Source organism: Pholis gunnellus, assembly GCF_910591455.1.
Source record: "Pholis gunnellus genome assembly, chromosome: 20".
Classification (NCBI taxonomy): domain Eukaryota; kingdom Metazoa; phylum Chordata; class Actinopteri; order Perciformes; family Pholidae; genus Pholis; species Pholis gunnellus.
In genome coordinates this window covers 1,920,069-1,943,210 of record NC_136547.1, presented here as the reverse complement: position 1 = coordinate 1,943,210, position 23,142 = coordinate 1,920,069, and positions in this window count along the sequence as shown.

Sequence of the window (23,142 nt, the reverse complement as noted above, 5' to 3'; positions counted from 1 at the left end):
TAACTCTCTGAGTTGGGTTTTCAAGTACCTCGAGTCACTGAGTCCCGATAACAATCGTTAGCCGAGGAGCAAACTCCAACAAACCAGCTGGCACACACACACACACACACACACACACACACACACACACACACACACACACACACACAATGCAGTGATAATTTTGCCTTCAGCTGGGCTAATAATAGATGGTATGAGAGGCGAGTCGTCAGTGAAGTTATTGGAGATAAATTACAGTTAAAAGAGTTGAGATATATATATATATATAAATGTACACAGTACATGTGATCTGTTGAATTTTGATATCTGGTCTATGTGTGGAGATTGGCCTGGGCTGGTGTCAGACTCCCGGCCTGAATTATTATCACAGTCCGGCCCTGTTCCAGGCGATAGTCATCATAATCCTGTCCATTGTCTTCGGTGCCATAGATTGATGGACACTGTTAAAGTAGTTACTGTATGTGACCTTGTTGAATGTAGTGTTTTTTGGTTTGCCAAGATAATAAAACTCCTGATATGCGTCTTCACTCTCCAGCCTCTACTTACACTTAGGTCCTTATTACAATCTCACAGGTTCAATGTGCAAATCTACTGATCACAGCAACTCCACTGCAAGGAATTGATTTTGATTTTGTTCCTTCCAAGGACCAAAATATTTTAAAATAAATACACATAGTTTGTAATTTCTTCAGCAAACACTGCTCAAACAGGAACACATGGTGCATTTGGAGCGCCTTGGTAGCTGAACGGTTAGTGTCTATTCCATGTGAACACAGAGTCCTCATACCCATATACAGTTTGCCACTTCACTCTTTATCTGTCCACAGGCCACACATGTAAAAGAATCTTGCAAAAAAGGAAATGGTGCATTTGTTGGGGACTATTTTCAGCGGTGGATCAATATTTGTTACTCTAGTGAGTATTTGCGGCAGCAGGACAGTGTATGTTGGATTGAACCATAATTAACAACTTTGTCTGTTCATGCTAATGAAGAAACTTGTCAACAAGTTCTACAGTGTGGCTCGTTTATGTGTTTTAATAGTTTTTTCTCTACAAGAAACATAACAATGTTTATTGACTGAAGTTACAACCTCTTTTATTTCTTTCCAGTGCTCTGTTCTTCATTGGGACCTCTGGGTTGTTAAAGATTAACGGTACATTGTTCAGTGTGGTGATATGCATACATTCTCCAGTGTAACTCTGTGAACCTTCCTTCTGAAACTTGATACATTATGCACATGTACTGCCATTGTTGCAGTGTTTGTGCAGATGTCATTATAAAGACACCAGCACAATCTCTTGACCCACATTGAACAGTCTTTGGCCCGTATGAGCCTCCACTTATCTACAGATGATTACATTCATTTGTCTAATGACCAGTCGTCCCTTCTGAATCCAGGCCAGGAAACAAATGTGTGTGTGTTTGTGTGTGTGTATGTATGTTGAGGATGCACCATTGGATGCACCATAGGTCCTCAAACAATTGGGAACAGATTCAATGCTATTTATGCATTCATTAAATTCTATACTCCTAAATAATTCATGCTGTATATACTGTACTCTGTATGTGTTTAACATAAATGGGCTAAGTGAAAGGAAGTAAAACAACATCAGTCAGGTGTTTCTGCCTCTCTCGCTGCGGCTCGCTGGCGACAACCTCGGCTCTGTGGCTCCACGTTCAAGTACATCACTCTTTCGCCCCTTGATTGCAAAAAAGCTGCATTTTATGCCTCATTGGGCTTTAGCAATCAGTATTAGTAATGGGTTTTAATCTGGGAATGTAATGACTTTGCAGATGGGTGTCACAGTGCAATGCTGTGGCTCCCTGACCACTTGTCTTCTTGACTGGTCTGTGAAACTGGCAAGAGACCTGGAATAGGAAGAGTCCTCTCTAGCTGAGCAAACGCAAAGTCAATGCAATGTTTTGAATAAGGCTCAAAGGTTTTATAGTCATCAACATTCTTAAATATGTTATCCAGTGGCACATAAGCGAGGAAGAGTAATTGGCACATTCTGCGTTTTGATGATTATTATTATTCACCAATCATTCCTGACATTGTTAATTATTTAACCCTACCTTCTGAGGAAGCCAAACAGGTGAAACATCAAGACACGTTTTTTCAAAGGGAAATAGTGGACTATTCTTTGGTTTTAATAGATTTAAACAAATGGAATTTTAAAATACCTCAACTATGAGCTTGAATCTTCTACTTTCTTTAAATTAGTGGGAAGGGTTTCAGCTAGCAAACCCACTGGATAAACGAACCTAAAAAATAAATCAACAGAGCAACATACCCTTTAAGGGCTATTTAGGGTAAGTGAAATAACCACGGAAACTTAAGCTGCAGACCTAAACTGGTCTTGACCAGTTTTGTTCAGAATGTCGTGTTGAAACGTATCCTATCCTATTCCTTTGGAAATAGCGTCAGCCACTAAATTAGAGTTGCGCAAAGTTAACTATCGGATACTCAGGAGACTATATCTTTCCCATTATGTCACAGATTATCAGCACACACACACACACACACACTTTACTAATCACAACAGAGTACGAACAAAAGAGAAAATATGCAATGTGATATGTATTTTAGAAATACAAGATGTAACTTCCACAAAATATGTTCAAGCCACAATTTTTCTTCTGTTTTTCTGTATTTTGATCTGGCTGTCAGTATAACTTCCCTTGAAAGCATTTTTGGTTCAGTCAGCAATAATGGAAGTTCACAGTTAGTTCTCAACTTAACTTTTCAGTCTTGTGCTGCTGGTGTGTTGCAGAGTGTGTACACTGGGGGCTATATGGTAATTTTAGCTTTGAACAAAGAGGACTCCCCTGATAAGAGGCCATTATTATGAAAGCCCCCAAGACACAGGACATAGGAAACATCCCTCTTTAGTAAGCAGTCAGTGAACACGTGATGCAGCTGCTCTGTGGAATGAAATGACGCTGGTAATGACTGAACGTCAGCGATAGTATGATATCAGGAGTCTTTTCTCGGACTGCATGCAGGAATTCTTTGAACAATCAAGCCCAAAGAGCAGATGAAGTCTCAGCACATCAGCGCACGTTTGCCCTCTGGCCATGATTGACCTTTAGTTTTTCTGCTCTTTGCTGTACAGACTTCACATCATCACCCTGGCAGAACAAAATGCCCAACATCCTCTGCTGCACTACTGTAGAGTTACGTTGATATACAGTATATACAGCCCCCATTATAAATGATCTGTTGACTATAATTCTTAATATAAATTGTTAAAAAATTAGAAGAATAGCTTCAATATTCAGCTAAACAGATCAGTCACCGTCTCCATGGACGAGCCCATGATCAGGATGACACGCCATTACATTTGTATTCTGTCCATGTTAGCCTCCCAGACAGGAATTGGTTATGTTTCACCCAGAACCAGTGAGAAGCAAGTTACATATGTCACTCTGAGGTCATTTTCAGTCCACATTAAAACTGTGGTTTTGGTTGCTAGAAGTAGTTAAGTTTACATTTCCATCAATTTGATTGAAATAAATGTTTACAGAATTACATTATGTAACAAATTAAAGCAACTGTATATTTCATTGCTTACTGCTTTTCACCATATTGTATAGATTTACAAACACGTAAGTAGGTCGATATCTTGAAGCATTTGCCATGGGTTGAATCATAAATTATATAGTGGAGGTTCTGATTAACCACAGCGAAGATCAGTCCGAACGTCATAGCACAGACAACAATAAATCAGGGCGCATATTAAATTTACATTCCCAGATTAGACCAGAGGATGAGGGGAGTAACAATGAAATTACACAAGGAAATAGATTCAGGGGAAACCGAACTATGAGCAAAAGGCAGGACTTTATTAACAAAATAAAATAATTATATTAACCCATAACCAGAGGCTGAAATGTCTTCAACAAAAATATTACGAAATCAAAGCCAAGAAGCCATCACCACGATCACAGATCACACACAGATTACAGCTGTACCATGTAGTTGTACCATGTATCACAGCCTATAGAGGACATTTGTGGGACTTTTTAATCTATTTTTACACACCTACAGGAACACAAAAAGAGATAAATATAGATACATGTTATGCTCACTTGCTCAATGACAAGTGAAGAAGCAAACATGTACCATACAGACTACTTCATAGTAAAAAATGCATTTTATGTCTTGATGAAATACTCTGTGAACACTGCCAAGATTGTGTTTGTTGTTGTCTCAGGAGAATTGGATCAGTATGCAGAGTTTCCTGGAACACTATCCACTAAGAGCAAGATATCTTACTTCTGACTGTGGAGCTGAAAGGTTTGGCCTTCATGTGGAGTCCAGGAACTGCACAAGTCCACAGAACAACATCACACTTAAGAACACGTTTATGATCTTTCCAAGGAGACTTGGTTTATTAAAAATGAGGCACCAACAGCATTCATATACAGATGTATATTTCAACGATCCATGTATCATTGAACTATGTTAGTTTTGACAGTACTGCTGGATTGTTCCTCTTTGTATCCATTAGTAATCCATAATCCATTTAGATTATAGCATTAGAGAAGAAAACAAGGGGAAATATATATATATATATTTTTTTTTTTGGTGGGGGGGTATTTTCGGGGTTTTGCCATTTTGCCTGAAAGGAGGTCAGCATTTGTTGAGGGGTTGGGGCTGCAGGTCACTAAATCATGCTAACATGCTGAAGTTTAGCAGGTATAATGTTTACAATGTTCACCATCTTAATGTGTAAGCATGTTATTATTTGATAATCATTAACAAACACAAAGCACAGCTGATGGGAATTTTTGCTTTCGTCATTAGCCTAAATATTAAAGCTTTGAGCAGCTGGGTCAATGAAAGGTTAAGGGATCACCACAGTAATAACAATTTGTTCATCACTGTTTGTACCAAATTTCACGGCAATCCATCCAGTTGTTGTTGATTCATTTAATTTAAAATCACAAATCTTCATAGTAGCACGGTGCCATTCCATTGTTCCGATGTCACATTATCCCAAAACCCCTAGAATCTGACCAATGGACCAAAAGTCCATTTGTTCGATGACCGGTTTTCCCAACGACCAATGCCCATTGTAAAGATTCATTTCTCAGAAAATACACACTCTGCATCAAAAGCACATGGCTACTTATTATGCAGAATTACATCATCAGACCTTCCCGCTCAACTCTGACTCTGATTGGCTCAGCCTGATATTCTAAACCTAAACTATGTTGTTACATTCTGGCTGAATGAAATAATTGGACATGCTTATTACAGTCTGAAAAGACAGCAGAGGTTTTTTCTTTATTTGACAAATACAATATTAACAAAAATATCCAAACTTTTATTTGTAGAAGATTACCAAATCTGCCAAATTACCTAATTTACTTGCAGACCCTTATGGAAAGAAATGATAATTTAGTCACTGTGAAAGAATCATTTTCAAGAATCTTCTTTTTTTTCTTAAAATAAAGTTAAAGTTAAATTGGGCAATCAAAACTTTGATGCTGGTTGCCCGACTTTCAACATTTTTCATGTTTTTTAAAACTTAACAAGTATGTGAGCAGATCATTTTCCTCTTGAGACAGCTAATGGAGGGTTTTAGAGAGCGAATGTGTTGTCACATCCCCCTCTCTGGTCTCTCTTTATCACTCACAACCGTCTCCTGCCAGACAGCATTAATGGTCAGTGTTTAAATGATGTGGTTCCTGCACTGAGCATACTGATGCAACACCATCCTCTGTTTTTCACTGGAGCACAGACTTGAAAGTGAGCAGCCAAATCAACACAGGGTCGAAGCAATTTAATGTTCCAGCCTTACTCGTTTATTTTAAAGACATTTAGGCATTTATTACAAGATATCACAGTATTTTTCCACTGTGCATCACTTTTGAAGAACATAGTGACCTTACATATCTTTTATTTATTTTTTGGGATATTTGCCACTGCCAAAGTGGAAAGATGGTGGACGTTAAATGGCTATACTCTTCAAGTTATGCATTTACACAACAAGTTATTTTACTGAATACTTTGTTTGGATAAGTTTTGCTTCAGAGTTGTGATGACGGCAGGCAGACTAACCAGAGGACCACCATCGCTTTCCAGCAAGATATCTCAACAACTACTGGCATTGTCAAAGGCCTACATCAACTCCTTGTATTTTTAAAGACTGACAGCAACCACTAACATTTTCATAGACATAAATCAACTACGAGCATTTTCAAAGACCTACATCCAGTAGGAACTAATGGGCTCGGAGCTGTATTGGTGCCACATTATATTTTCATTTTTAGGCACTACTGTGTTGCATCTGTGTTCTGTTTGGTTTCCCTACTTGTCTTTGTTGTGAGACTTCGGCCATATTATTTTGTCGAGGTGACAGCAAAGTGTCAATGTTTTCACAATCTGTATCAGACAACTGCATATTTACACTTTAAACAGCTTTTTAATTAAAAACAGCAACTTATGGTCACAATCTTTCATGCCTGCTTTAACAGGTGAAAATAAATTCCGAGCTCTTGCAGTTTATCAATCTTCTTTATGATTCCTGAGTGGTCATGCCTGCACTCATTCTATCTCTTATTAAAGAGCATATGAAGGCAAATCACTGTCAAAATCCGAGAGCGTAAATGAGATCCATGAACGCGCGTGTGTGTCGAGGTCGCGTGCGTGTGTGTCGAGGTCACGCGCGTGCAATTCAAACAGCCGTGCACGTATTTTACTTTGGTGAGCGCTTTCACATCACTCCATGCAGAATATCTCTGTTCACGCGAGCAAAATTGCAGCCTGCGAGGAGAAAACCATGCTTTGAGCGTGAGGGGTGTCCCCTAGCGCGCAACTAATATCACTGCTCTTCTGCTTGCAAAATTTCCACCTGCTTTCTCGTAAAACTTCCAACTGCTCACTCAAGAGTAGATTTTCTTTTTGACACTAAGTGGGCGGACCCAGTCACCATTGTATAACTAAATTGAATTGGTTACAATGGTTACAAGCAGTGATATTAGACGCGCGCTAGGGGACGCCCCTCATGCTCAAAGCATGGTTTTCTCCTCGCAGGCTTTGCTCGCGCGATATTCTGTGCAGAGTGATGTAACAGCACTCACCCTGTGGGTATCCCATGTGAAACCAAGTCAAACTTATTTTACTGTACTTTTGTTACAATACTTACGCTGCCATGAGGAAGTAGTGAAAACTCTTCCAAGCAGTCCATATGAACGAAAAGGTAGAGGGATTATCGGGGAAGGAGTTACGAGTTTAAAAACTGTGTTGAATATGGAGGAACGGATGTTGGACGGGTGTCTGCAAGAGGGCCGATGCACGGCAAACCATCTTGCGTCATGGAAACCATCTCTTGATTATCTCAAGAGATGGTCCTTTTAGTGAGAAGGTTGAGTCAGAGACGGAGTTCAGCCGTGCACTGTCCGGTGAGATAGTATGTTTCAGTCATGTGTAGTAAGAAGAGATTGTTAGCAGGGGAGAAATAAAGGCTCGGTTTGGGGAATGATGTTTAGGGCAAAGTTGAGGTGCCCCGGGAACACGAGAACTTGAAGTTTACAATGTTGATGGTACCCCGCTGGGATAAAATGGGTTGAGAGGCGAGACCGGAGTTAAGTTTGTGAGCAACTGGTTGCTGCGAGGGCTGTAGAGGAGAGCTTGGTGCTGGCATCCCAGTGCTAGTGGCTCTGGCTGACATGAGCTGTGATGGCTTATCCCACACAATTTGAAGTACAGGTACCTGACCATTTGGTATAAAACAGGCAAAAAGTATTAGAGTACCTATGTAAAAAAGTAAATAATGAACCCCCTGCCACATTCAATTGCCCTAACAAATCCTGAAATACCTCATTCCTTTTTATATTCAGGTTATTCTGATACGTTGAGGTCATTTAATTCAGGAGTCTTTGGAGAACAAACAGACCGAGGGATTCAAAATGGATTCCCTGATGTCTACAGCGCCTTGTGAACTCCAGTTATTCTGCCTCCAGCTGTTCCATTTCTGCATTTTAATGCCAGTGGGTGCACTTGACCCTTGTCCTTAACATTTGAAGAGCCCGGAATAGAACACAACCAGCATGTACATGCAGTATCCAGTCTGTTTTCCCTTAATCGTCATTTATTTTTAAAAATGTTAGAAGTAGAAAGAAAAAAGTATCTTGGCTTTACAGTGAGCAGTATGTTTTTTATGCTGTTAGTGGTAGACAAAAGTGCACTGAGAGTTTATGCCTCAGATTGAACGAGTAAATACGTTACACAACGTCCCTCGTGGCTCACAGCAGTTACATCAGAGGCCATTAATACAAGACAAGTAAAGATGAGATATGTCTGCTGTTGCAGCTGAGAAGACATTGATAGGCATTCAAATCCACAGCGGGTGGGCAACAATATCTGTGGGACATTTGCTGTGTTTTGTCCTTGGACGGTATATACAGTGTGAATGTATTTTTGGTATGACTCCAATGTGCATCAATGTATTGTGGAATACACATGATGTGTCACAGCTTAGAATGAACATTAGTGCCTGCCAAATGTCTTAAATCGAGTGGTGGTATTAAGTGACTCGAACATTTTGGCCGGTCTGCCATCATTTGCAAAACCTTGTTGCTGTTCAAAGGATAAAGGAGTAACCAAATGTTGTTTATGGCATTTCAGATTTGAAATAATGACAAAATATTCTGTTATGTATCCTAAAACTATGTAATTTAACCTGTCACATTATAGATTGCGGTGTATCATTTTACATGCTACTGTAATGAAGTTATTTGAACTAAAGGCGAGGTGCGGCCTGCGTGTCGTGATCAAAGGCTCTGCAAGGTGGTCGCCGCCCTTGGTCGCGCACTTCTGAATTTTTTTAACTGGGCTCTCACTGCGTGTGCGCTCCGTGGTTTTCAGACATGACTGTCGCAAATAGTTCACTGATAAAAGCAATATGCAGACAGCAAGTACGTCAGTTCACACCAGGCATCTGAACATGTCTTCACATGGGAGTGACCAACTTTGATCAGATCTCATTTCCATGTTCTATATGCAAATAAACACGTACGTCAGGAAGTGAGTTTTCATTAAAACTAAATTATGACTGGCGTGCTAACTGGATGTCAAATTAATCTGAGCACATTCCAATTAGGAAATGTTGCTGACGAGCAATGATGTTTAAAAGTCCTGCACAGTGCTCAGTCCTCATAAAACGTACTGGGGCTCATCACCTCCAGCAAACTTCAGGATGAACAATGAGGAGAAAAACTGTTCCATCATGAACTGTAGATCATCTCTCTCTGTGAGTAACACACATCAGGTGAGTACATGGCCCAGAATCCCAACAACGCAATTCAAAGTGCTTCACATAAAACCATCAAAACACAACGTAAAAAAAAAGAAGATTTAAAAAGAAGAACATTCATTGAAACATTAAAAAGCTGTGTAAGAAATAAAATACAGTAGTAAAATGCAGAAATTGATTAATATCCTTGAATCTGGTTCAATTAAAGGAAGCAGCAAACAGGAAAGTCTTCAATCTTGATTTAAAGGAGCTGAGGGTCTCAGCAGACCTGCAGCTTTCTGGGACTTTGTTCCAGATATGTGGAGCAGAGAAACTGAACACTGCTTCAGAACACACATGGCTGACCCTGATCCGTTTCCTGTGCTCGTCCTTGTGATACAAATACCGGAAACAGCTAACTTGTTTAAATGCTCTCAGAAATAAATTGCAAACACATCTTCTTTGTCATCACAACTTTTTTTACCAAAACAACCGTCCCTGATATAAGACCTTTAAAAAATAAGGCATATAATGAAAATGAACGCAATAATATTAGTAATTCTAGAAATAATTTGGCAAATAGTAAATATATAGAAAATCGAGAATATTAATAAGAGGGAGAAAAAAATAAGTAAATAAGTAAAATAAAATAAAAAAGTAACTCTGGAAAACGGACCATCCAAGGAGCATGTGAACGCGCCATCAACCTGCCTTGCTAGCTATCTCGACTTAAGTCTCATTTTAAGTGGTGTTGGCTCGTTCATTCGGCTGTTGTGTCCGTGTGTGCCGCTAGCTACGTCTCTAGTGACTGCGCCACCGTAGCAGGCAGTGTGAGAAAAGTCAGAGATTCATGAGCACTCAGTACGTTCAACAGGCTGACCTCGTACGTACCGGAAATAAAAAGAGTTCCAAAAGATTTGTTTCCTCATTTTTTGCACGCCACTAACATAACCACGTCTGTTCCTGGGTGTAAGTCCTGTGTTGGTTAGACCGATCTACCCCACCTCCTACCTGGCCTTTGTCACTTGTTATACTTGTTATTATACCATGTAATAAAAAATACAAAAACTTTCAATAATGGTCGCTGGACATACAATGGCAACATGTTTTCCTTGCGACGAGGCTGAAACTTCACAGCTTGAAATATGCATTAAAGCACACGGAGGAATCTGGAACAGGCATGTCCCTTGTGTGCAGCTAAACTCCAAATATGATACAATTAATGATTAAGGCACTTACATCAACCCTGGATATTCCATTCCATACTCAAAACCAGTCACAGCAGATTTACAATCTCAGTGCAAGATTATGATTTACTAATCTAGCTTTGCCCAAAGGGAGATGAAGTTACGATTTAAGTTAGATGTTCAGGTTAAGGTAGTTTTTCTAAATTTGCCAAACAGACAATGTGCTATTGCTTGACCCCTGGTGCTGCTCATTCACACACATGTGCAGTGTACCAGATACTCCTTCAGCACCTTCTGAGGTTCAACTCGAGAACATCCTGAAATAAATAATTACAGACTCTCTCCCACTGTGAATAGACTCAGAACAATGCCTGCATGGGCAAAGAACAACTAGTATCTAATAATAGAACAAACCAGTTAACGCTGTCGTCTGCAAGATTGGCTGAAGTGTGAATTGATAAGCAGTGCTGTATTTTCATGTGGGGATCAGCATGACAAGACCCTCATGTGTAAAGTGGCACTACAGAGAAAATGACAGACAGATCCAATAACACATTAACACAACCATAACTAAAAGCAGGTAACAAGCTGGAGACTGATATCAAAGTCCAAAGACTCAAGAGGCTGGACAAACTGACAAGCTATATATCAGCAATGCTGGCTAACGGGAGCACATTTTCAAGATAAGTGAATCTTGCAAATGAGTTTCTTTATTGCATACATTTTCCATACCTGAAATATCCTTTCTCAGTCCGGTGCCATTGTGAAGCGACGTCAATTACTGATGACACGTATCGCCTGTCAGTGAACTCAGGGTCACTGGCTGGAGGTCAGAGGAACAAAAATAACAAGCTGAGAGAAGCACTGTCTGGTTACGACCACAAGCGAAAGACACCTGGGTAATGAGAGAACAAGCAGCAGCTGTAAGGGGGAACACCTGAGAAACCCACTAGGTTACTCTGCTTGACATACATAAAGGACCTGTGGGTCGCAGAGGCAGCTGTAACATCACCTGGCTCTGAAAGTGACCATTACACTGTTCACTATGCCGTTATATTTAAGTTTCAAACATGAAGCAGGGAACCATTTATCATTGACAAACTCTAAGATAATTCTACACCTCCTCTGTTATGACATACATCATCTTTGGCTAAAAATGGTCAAAAGAGTGTGAATCAATGCTACCCGCAGGGCATATTGGCTCTGTGTGACATACAGTATGGGATCAAGAAGGGAGACACATAATCCATATGGGGATATATATCACAATACATCTTCTTGATAGCCGAGCATCATTTCTTTACTCTAGACATTTGCAGTACATACAGATCTTACAGGAAAAACAACACATTGTCTTTTACACAAAAAAAATATTTTTACATTTTGGAATATGTTTTCAATATTGTCATCGGCCAAAATGATCTGCCACCTCTTTTACCCTATTTACCACCTAACATTATCCTTTTTTTATCTGTGTATCAAGAAGAGCACATGTTCTGCAGAATGTAACTGGATGCGCCTCGTGTCATTTGCACAGATTTGACCGCTGGAATGTCTGTGTTTGTTCGCCCTAAACAGCCTCTGTACCAACTGTACAGACGTTAGCTGTGAGCCTGTGTGCGTGGGAGTGTGTCTGTGTTTGTATTGTTCAGCTCAGCCTCTGACTGAACTCAGACCTTATGTAACAGATTCATTCAATGAGAGGAGCACAAATTTAATTCCACAAATTGAAACATTTTGTTGATGCCAAGTCCTGCTCTCCTGGTGAATTCTCGTCCATCGCGTCTTTCCATTGACTTTGATGCAATCACGGTGCTTCTAAAATATACATTGCACTCTGGATTGACCAAGAGGCAACCTCCGGTTCTGAAAAATAAAGCCAATGAGGAAGTGCCAAAACAGTTCCTCAAATGGCCACTTGAGTCTGGCTACAAAATCGAGTCAATTCCCATTTACAGCAGAAATATAAAAATTGCAGCCTGTTGCAAAACAAGGATGTTGTCCTTATAGCTAACAAACCGGTTCATAACAACTGTATAGGGGATAATTGAATATATATCTTCCCTGTTTGAATTATATTAAGGCCTAAAGTTGCACATGATTATGGGCGTGGTTGCTTTGAGTGAAGGGTGGGTGCCGTCTGAGGTCAATGTCTCCCTGCTCCACCTCATATCACTTGCTTTGTATTGCTACCTCCTCTACACAGCGTGGAAGTGCATTAAGGAGAACAGGGGCGCAATTCTCCAAGCTCCTCTGTGGGTGGACTCACCGGAGAATACCCTACATGCATATATGCTAACCAGACTGGAGAGTTTATTTTTAAATTCAGACGTTATTATTGTATTACATAAAGGAAAAATTAAATAAGCTTGTCCCTGATGTATCACTATCCAACAAATGGCAGGCTGTGGAAGGAATAATGTTAACAAACAGCAGCATTGTCCTTTGTTCAAAGTTAAAAGACTTGAGCACTGATGTTTCCACGTCCACTTCTGAGTTCCTTGGCATTGATATTCTCTTACAGCCATTTCATGTAGTTTCATAAACTATGTTCAGGAACAGGACCACGCCCAGAACACTGCTCATTTCCTCCGGACAAGTATTTAAGCTCTACTAACCCGTTCACTTCCTCTTCGGATCTTGCTGCCACGACACGCGCGTCCCGAGACCCAACCCGTACTTTCCCAACCATGGACATGGAACTTACTCTCTCGCCTTCTGACAACGACTTGTTCGAACAAGACACGCCAGAAGTCCCAGAGTCAGCACCGTCTCCGATCATCTCTCACCGCCAGCAAACTCGGCTGAGATCCACGATTCACGTTCCCCGCGGCTCCCGACATCCGTCCTCGGGCAATTCCGCCATCGTTGGTCCTTCTCCGTCCAACGACTCCAGGGGGAGATCCCGACTACGGCGTCCGAGGGACATCGTCCCTCCTCAACGCCGCTCTTCCACCCGCTCGCGGTCTAGCCGCTCGCTCAACGGCCATATCCAGAGCGACCCTTCTCCTAGCCCACGCTCCGACGGGCCCCATCCATCCCGCTTTTCCGAGTGGACAGTCGCTCGTCTGAGGCACTCACTCACCCAGCTCAACATCCATTTCCGCCAGTCCGACAGAAAAGCTACACTTTTCAAACTGCTCACGGACGCTCAGCACCACACCTCACCCGACCGCCGAGCCACCAGAGCACTTCCGCGTTCCCAGCGCAGCGCCAGGCGCGTCGTCGCTGACGTCACGACGCACAACGCCGCTGACGTCACGACGCACAACGCCGCTGACGCCACGACGCACAACGCGGCCAGACAGGCCCAGCCAGCCTCATCAGCCCATCCAGAGGGCCAGGTCGTTTCGCACCCCCCCCCATACGCTTCTGACATCAGGGATACCCCTCCCCGCAGTCCCTCTTCCCCTTTCTGCACTCCCAACCCATGCACACGCATTCTTCCATCCCAGCGTCTTTTCCTCTTCCCTCGCTCCAGCCTCTCCTCTTAACCCAACGCAGGTTACCGTAGCCGCACAGAATCCTCAGGGAGTGGCAGGACTCTACGGCGGAGCCTCCAGCCAAAACCCTGCGTTTCCTCCTGTCTCTGCCTTCCCCACCTTTTTCCCCCCCCCCCCCCCCCCCCTCCCCACAACCCTTACGTACCTAACCATGCCTCTTCCAATGCACCCTTTTTCCCCACAGGTCCAACAGCAACCAACCCCAGGTTTTTTCCGACTCACCTTCCTCCACCCACCAGTTTTACCCTAGCCACAGCACTACCCCCACCACGGCCTTCAGCACCCGCCCGACCTTCCCCCGTGACCCACACGCTCAGGCAGCAGATCCTAGCAGGTAACTATATCGACCTCGCTCAACTCATTCATCCATCCGCCTGCAACCCCCGTATTCAGAGAGAATTAATCACCGCTTTCGGACCCATCGAGCTCAAACAGCCACTCCCAACCCGATCCAAGGAACTTACCACGGCTGAGTTCGCCTACTCATTCTCCCTGTACCGCGACATCATCTGCTCCGTTTTCCCCGACCGCAGGGCCGAGTTAGACGACTACTTGGCGCTTATACTGGACCTAGCCTTGCGGTTCGGCGGCAACGGGTTCTACACCTACCACTTCCTATTCGCTTCCGAAGCCGCCGGTCGCATCCAGCAGTTTAACCAGGGGACCTACTGGGGAACACTCGACCCGGAACTCTACTGTCGAGTGTTCGCAGCTCGCGCCTCCCTCAATTGCGAGCACTGCGGCGCACCCTCCCACCTGGCCACCACATGCACCCTTTCAGCTCCCCTGCCCTCCACTTCAGCCTCCCGTAAACGAAGCCCCCCCGTCCACCGCAGTCTGCCTCCATTACTTCCCCCACCATCCATCACCCCGAAACCAGCTATCAACCTGCCAACCTCCTCCGGCGGTCCCCCCAGAGGTACGGACAAGAGAGGCAGACCAATCCTCTACCAGGGCGGGTGGATGGTTTGTAACAACTTCAACGACCTAGGATGCCAATCCTCCAGCTGCCGATTTCTCCACACCTGCTCCTTCTGCGGGGGGGCCCACGCAAGACCAACTTGTCCCCACCAACCTACAAAGCACAGCAAATGTAAGTACCTCAACACGCCTATTAACATCCATGCACTAGCTTCCGCCCTTAGAACTCACCCAGACCACCAGTTCACAAGCTTCCTCATCCAGGGTCTCACACACGGTTTCCACCCAGGCATGCAGGTGAAGCCAGAATCTTCTTTCACTTGTCCAAACTTGCAATCGGCCATCTCCGAACCCGACACAGTCGACAAGCTCCTGGCTAAGGAAGTCGCAGACACATTTATGATAGGCCCACTCACTAGGCCACCTTTCCCGATTTTTAGAATCAGTCCAATCGGCATCGCGACTAGTAAATATTCAGGGAAAAAGAGACTTATTATAGACCTCTCATCCCCCCACGGCTCCACGGTGCCAAGCATCAACAGCTTAATCCCCAGCCCGGACTTCGCCATGCAGTACACTACTATCGACCACGCCGCATCCCTCATTCGCCTCGCAGGTCCAGGGGCCTGGTTGTCCAAAGCAGACATTACCAGCGCCTTTAAAGTGCTCCCCATCCATCCAGATTACTGGCCTTTTTTCGGCGTCCTCTGGAGGGGGGCTTATTACTTTTCGGTGCGCCTGACCTTCGGGTGCAAGAGCAGCCCGAAAATCTTCGATTGCCTTTCCGAAGCACTCTGCTGGATCCTGATTAACGTCCATAAACTGCCATACGTCATTCACCTCCTGGACGACTTCCTCACCGTCACGCCACCCTCCTCTCCCCCAGCCCTCGGCCTCCACACGCTAACCACCGCGTTCCAGGAGCTCGGCGTTCCCCTCTCCGCAGAGAAAACCGCAGGTCCCAGGACATCATTGGAATTCCTTGGCATCACCCTCGACTCCGTCTCATTCCAAGCGTCCCTACCTACCGAGAAAATCAACCGGATTTCATTACTAATCTCTAATTTCCTCTTAGCCCCCGAATGCACCAAACGCCAACTCCTCTCGCTGCTAGGCCACCTCAACTACGCCATCCGCATCATTCCCCAAGGTCGATCCTTCCTGTCACACCTCCTTTCAGTCGCCTCCTCCGTCACAAAGCTCCAACACAACGTCACTCTTGACAACGCATGCAAGACAGAGCTAAAACTATGGCACCAATTCCTCTCCTCTTGGAACGGCATATCCTTCTTCTACGATGAATTCATCACTAAACCGGAAGACATCCAGCTGTACACAGACGCAGCACCCTCCATCGGTTTCGGAGGACTCTTCGGCGACAAGTGGTTCTCAGCCGCATGGCCGCCCGAATTCTCATCCCTTACTCCCTCCTCCGCTATCTCGGAAATGTATCCAATAGTTGCAGCAGCCATTCTTTGGGGGCACGCATGGTCAAAAAAGACCATCGCCATCTACTCCGACAACAGCGCCGTCGTGGACATCATCAATAAAGGACGGTCCCACTGCCTAGACATAATGATTTTCATGCGGAGACTAACCTTGGTTTCAGCCCAGCACCAGTTCATCATCCGAGCCTCCCACATACCAGTTCACCGTAACTCCATTGCCGATTCTCTTTCCCGTTTCTCATTCCAGAAATTCAGACGATTAGCGCCAACCTCAGACCCTCTGCCAACTCCGGTCCCACCGTTTTCAGCCACCATCTTCAACTAACCCCGCTTCTGGAACACCTAGTCTCCGCCTCCCAAGTAGCCATCCTCAACAGCGTCGCCCCCCAAACGCTCTCGTCGTACTTCACCGGATGGAAATGCTTCAAAACCTTCCACGCCACTTCCAACCTTCCCTTCCCATCACTAGACATCCTTACCCTCACCAACTTCGTTACATTCGCCCATTCCCTCCTCAGGATTAAGTCCTCCACGATACGGGTATACTTGAGCGGCATTAACTTCTTTACGAAACTAGCCTCCGGAACGCCGTGCCCAGCCTCTACCCATGCGCACATAACTATGTTGCTCAAAGGTCTTCGCAAAGCCGAACCACGGCCTACGCCTAAACGTCTGCCCCTTACCTCGGACCTTCTCACCCGCTGCGTCCATACTCTCCGCTCAAGCTACCTTACTCCCTCCACGGACAAAGTCCTGGAGTCCATGTTCTTGCTAGCTTTCTTCGGCTTCCTTCGCTGCTCCGAATTCACCGCCTCTAACACCGACCACGATCCGTCACGACATGCCACCATGTCCGACATTTCGATTCACCCCCCTGACACTATCATCTACCACCTCAAATGCAGCAAGACTAACCAACACGGTCCGCCCCAGCCTATCTACCTCTTCCGACTAGACACGTACCTAAGTCCGTACGAACCCATCCGCGACTACATAATCTCAAGATCAGCCACCCTAAGATCTCCGCAAGATCCCCTTTTCGTCACCGAAACGGGCAACGGGGCCACGCGGTCCTGGTTCCACCACCACTTCCGCCACATACTGGCCAGATCAGGTATACCCCCCGAACTTTACTCAGGTCATTCTTTCCACGCCGGCGCCGCCTCAGCCGCCTCGAGTCAAGGAATCCCAGACCACATAATTAAGATCCTTGGTCGCTGGTCTTCCTCCGCGTACCTCTCCTACATCCGCTCCAACCTGAACGACATCAGAAACGCTCACCGGCATCTGTCCTCTTGAAGCTATCTTTGGGGACTCTGCACCTCCAGAGCTTCACAAGAGACGGCCCCCCATCCAACAGTCTCCGTTCCCTCCAGCCGCCAGACACCAACGGTCCCCCGCCATGACCCTTCACCCCTCTACCTCTATCCCTAACCTACTTCTTTTCATCCCTCTACCTCGATCCCTACCCTACACCCCTTCATCCCTCTACCCCTACCCTACATCCCTCTACCTCTACCCCTACCCTACATCCCTTCATCCCTCTACCCCTACCCCGCATTCCTTCATCCCTGCAACCCTCTACCTCTTCTGCTTCCTCATCCTACAATCATTCCGTTATACAATAAACCTCTCGAAACTCATTCAGTTATGTGCGTGGTCCTTGTTAGTGAAATGTAGTTTCATAAACTATGTTCAGGAACAGGACCACGCCCAGAACACTGCTCATTTCCTCCGGACAAGTATTTAAGCTCTACTAACCCGTTCACTTCCTCTTCGGATCTTGCTGTCATCCCTCCCCCCCGACCCCGTTTTTGTTCCCCTTTTTTCTCTGTCTCGCAGGATTACAGGAACGACTGGGGACTCTGCACCTCCAGAGCTTCACAAGAGACGGCCCCCCATCCAACAGTCTCCGTTCCCTCCAGCTGCCAGACACCAACGGTCCCCCGCCACGACCCTTCACCCCTCTACCTCTATCCCTAACCTACTTCTTTTCATCCCTCTACCTCGATCCCTACCCTACATCCCTTCATCCCTCTACCCTACACCCCTTCATCCCTCTACCCCTACCCCTACCCTACATCCCTCTACCTCTACCCCTACCCTACATCCCTTCATCCCTCTACCCCTACCCCGCATCCCTTCATCCCTGCAACCCTCTACCTCTTCTGCTTCCTCATCCTACAATCATTCCGTTATACAATAAACCTCTCGAAACTCATTCAGTTATGTGCGTGGTCCTTGTTAGTGAATAATTATACTGGGAGTGTCACAGAATCAATCAAGGCTTCAAAGAGCTAAAGGACAGCTCCTATCTTACGCCCGCATTATTGAGACAAAATGTATACTGATATTGAACAACAAGGAGGGAATGCCTATGATGAAGTTATTGCCTCTTGATTTGACACGGAATTTAAAAATAGACCTTTAAGATTTGCTTTTTACAACTGACCCGTAGTCAAAATTTGGCTGAAAAAACACAAATCCATTCATCCATTTTAGTCATAGTATATAAGAAGTGGACGTAGTCCCTGTGAAGTCACCCATTGGTTTGTCGGCTGCCATTTTTGAAGATTCGAGTTTAGCAATCGCCATCTTGTTTTTTTGGCCGTTGCCATCAGTTCTGCTACCAGAAGTAAGACTAGAGGGTAGGGCTGCACGATTATGGCCAAAATCATAATCGCGATTATTTTGATCAATATTGAGATCCCGATTATTTATCACGATTATTCATTAATGACCAGTTACCGGACCTTAGATGCTTGGCGGGGGAGGGGTGCTACTCGCAGGAGAGCGACTGCATCGTGCGCGCGGACCGCGGCGGAACACCGCCGTGCGCGATACAGAGAGCAGGGGAATTGTAAATGCGCGACCATGTAGTGACAGACGTGACATGCCGGCGTGTAAATAAATGAAGCACAAGTACTCGTCCTTCAAGCTCCCGTCTCTCTACTCTTCTACTTCTACAGGGTGCGCGCATGACACCTCCCATCTCGTTCGCCCCCTGGTGGTTGGCTGACTGTTAATTGAGGAAGCGCTTGATTTGATATGTAGCAGAGCACGTATTTTAAACGTCAATATCGCAGACGATCATGCTCATTTAATCGTGGCAGCCAAAATCGTGATCGCGATTAAAATTCGATTAATTGTGCAGCCCTACTAGGGGGTGAAGCTAAGATCAACAAAACGCTGAATTTGCCATTTCTATGCGATCATTGTAATCAACCTTGATGAACTGAAAAAACAAACGGTTATAGTTGTAAAACAGACAGTACAATGCCATTGTCGCGACCTCTCAATCACGCCCTAAAGCTTTTTCCTGCTTTATGGTCTGTTTGACTCTAAATGGACCATCATTTACTAAATGAACATCATGCTGTATTGAAGAAGACTTGAAACTAGAGATTGAGACCATAAACTCATGTTTACAATGTTTACTGAGGTAATAAATCAAGAGAGAAGTAGTCATTTTCTCATAGACTTCTATACAACCTTACTTATTTTTGCAACTAGCGACTTCAGCATTGGCTTCACTTTTCAGACCAAAAGTTTGCCACCTAATTTTACTACTAATCCAGATCTAAGACAGACCAAGCAAGGTAAAGTAAGCCAGATTTTCTTCCCTCTAGCCGCACTGTCCAACTTCTCGGTGAGAATCGCAAGGCATTCTGAGCCAGATAGGAATTGTAGTCTGTTCAGCGTGTTCTGGGTCTCCCAGTTGGATGTGCCAAGTGAGCCTCTTGAGGGAAGCGTCCCTGAACAGATGCCTGAGTCACCCAAACTGACTCCTGTCAACATAAAGGAGCTGCAGTTTTACCCAAGCTTCTTCAAGATGAGATCATCACCTTGTTCCCAAGGTCGCTTTTATTAAACTGTTAAATCAGTGGATTCATTAATGTGTTTTTACTCCCCAAATAAACAGATTGAGACCCACGTTTTCAGGTAATCTTGGCCTTGATCCAAACTTCAACGGCTTTCACACCAGCCTAAATGAACAACACTAAATGGGAGAATACACAACAGTTTGTCTGAACTGGAACTTAGCTGTAAGGGCAATTAGCTCAGGGAAACAAAAACACGTATTTAGGTTTAGGAAAACCGCCGTGAAGGTTAGGTTTAGGCAACAAAACCTCAACAGTACAGGGACACACTGTGTCGAACACCAATCTGTTGGTTTAAGGTCTTGTGTTTGTTGGACCCATCCACCTCCAGCCCACTATGAGTGGTCTTTATCTAAAATTCATGCTATGTCACTTGGTCTGACCGTTGCTTATGGATGTGTTTAGTTTGTGTCCAACACAAACAAGGATCCTAATTGACTTTTCATCCTGAACTACCCCCCCTAAAATTGACAATTTATGTCTATGTACATGAAACCAATCGATTGCATTTTGTGACTATTGCACTGCCATATCCAGCCATATAGCTGCCATGATACTTGGCAGAGATCCATGGCGTGACTTGGAGATACTTACTGTCAACTGCTTCACAGTCTGCTGCAAACCATCCTAGTGTACTGTGAAGGTCACTCAAATGTTTGAATAATTTAGGATACCCAGGCAATTCATTTGAGTCCTGGAATGCAGGCTGGGAAAGGGGTTGCCGATACTCTTTTATTAGTAGAAATAAACACACTATTGGCCTCATGAAGCCACTTCTCTTGAATAACAAGAAGTCAATATTCAAGTCAACTCCAGATGCACCATAGATTCTTATCTATCCAAATCTGCTCTTTCCCAGGTGTGCTGAGTGAGGAATCCGACTTGATCAAAAACTGCAGGCACGTGGCCGTTACGCCCCCCTGAATGCTATGTAAGGGCAGGTATTGTTCCGTGTGCAAATACTATTTGTACAGTAAAGGAGCAAGTTCTTTCGGTTTTTCAACAACAAAGCAATAAGTGCTGAAACAATAAAATATTACATAAGATTCAGGAATTTAAAGATGTAGATAAACTGTTTTAAAGGCATCAGAGAAAATTAACAGGGATGCAACAAGTGAAAAGAGAAAAAGCAAGAAAAAGATGAAAAGTGAAAAGCAAAGAGAAAAAGAAATCAGAGAGAGGCTGGTTAATTTGTGACCTCTGTGACCGTGGTGGTTGCAGTGGGTAACGATTGATGCCCTTTTGCAGCTTTCTCTCCCATTAGTGCAGTAATAAGAGAGAACACATCACCTGTGTCACCTGAGGGCTGATGCCGCCTCCAGATCCATCATCCCACAACAAAAAGGTGACCCTTAATATACAGGTAGCCATCTCAAATAGTGCTGTCTGCTTTAAGGCTGCTACACAGATTACCATGGGACTTCATTTCTTCTCACTAACTGGCACATTTTGATGGGGAAATCCATTTTCACAAACTAAATCACAAACTGAAACCGTCAAAAACAGTGTGACTGAAAATCCAAGGCCAGGGACATCATCGTAGAAATAGTGGGACTAACTATTCAGCCCCCCAACATGGAGGGCATGCAGTATCGCTGCTTTCATCAACCACCAAACATCAGATAGACAAAGAGAGACTAGCTGGTGAACATGGTGAAGCATTGAGCAGCAAAAAGAGCCAAATATCTTTTTAGAGACTTGGTTAAAGACTTGATAAAAACTGAGCTAAAAGGAGAGGGAACAACACAAACATCATTTTAAATGAATGTTGGGTGGTATGGCTCCTTCCCCATTTCATACCCCCTTCTTTGCTTTGTCCACACCCATCCTCAAACTCTGCCTTCATTTTGATCTCAACTCCCCACCCATTGAGTTTCGTGACTGCATCTTATACTTTTGCGACACTATCTTGGTGATTAAAAAGTGTCCACACAGAAATATAAACACAGGGTTAAGTACTGTAAACCTCCTCTGTGGTAGTTCCTGCTACAGTCGGTGTCTCCAGGACCACATTTTGCCATGATGACAGACAGACAGACAACAGGGATCTTGTGTTTCTGGTCATTTTAAAAATACTAAAATGGAATAGTAAATTTACTTTTAAGGTCTTTAACCAGTATATTACTTCAAATGTGCTTTTTAATTTTTTTTAAAGAAATTGCCAAGAGGGGACTTGCATCTTTGAGTGATGTCTTCCTATCAAAGAGTGAACTTCACTATATAGTGGAGCTGCATGCACCTATTATTTCACCCAATGAGTCTTTTTTTAACCACAAAAACTGTTTCTTTCAAAAATGGATAGTTAAACTTTAATGTTATTAGTATTTAGACATTTCTCTGTGATACCAATATTATAAAAATAATCATGGCAACTTTAAATGAGAATTATGTTTTAACTACAATCAGAAGTAAATTGGATGCATGCACTTACATCACAGACTGCAGTATTAGTAACAAATTTACTTTATCTAACCTTTAACCATATAAAACTTTTTGAAGTTACATTTTAAAGGTTGATCACAAGTGTACATTATGTGTAATTTTCTCCATGGGGAATTCATATTCTGCTGGGGAATTGTTAGTCATTTTTATGTTTGGAATGGTAAATTATGCCCTTTAAAGGGGTTCCCTTCCTCCTGTGGATTAGATTTCATTTTGTAATGGCTTTTAATAACCCAAACGTAGGCAGATTTTATGATCTCAAAGTTAAGTGTCAAATCAGCATGAATGTATGTTAACACCTTAGTGTTCAGCTACAGTACCATTTTACATGAGTGACAGAGGATTAGAGGTGACATAAAGTTGTAAAAACCGTGACATGAGAAGCTTCAAATCAATTTTACTCTGCTGTCTGTGTCCCAACTAAAATTTGATCATATAAAACATTTTAAAGTTACATTTAAAGATTGATCACAAGAGGAAGTGTAATTTTCTTCGTGGAGAATTCATATTCTGC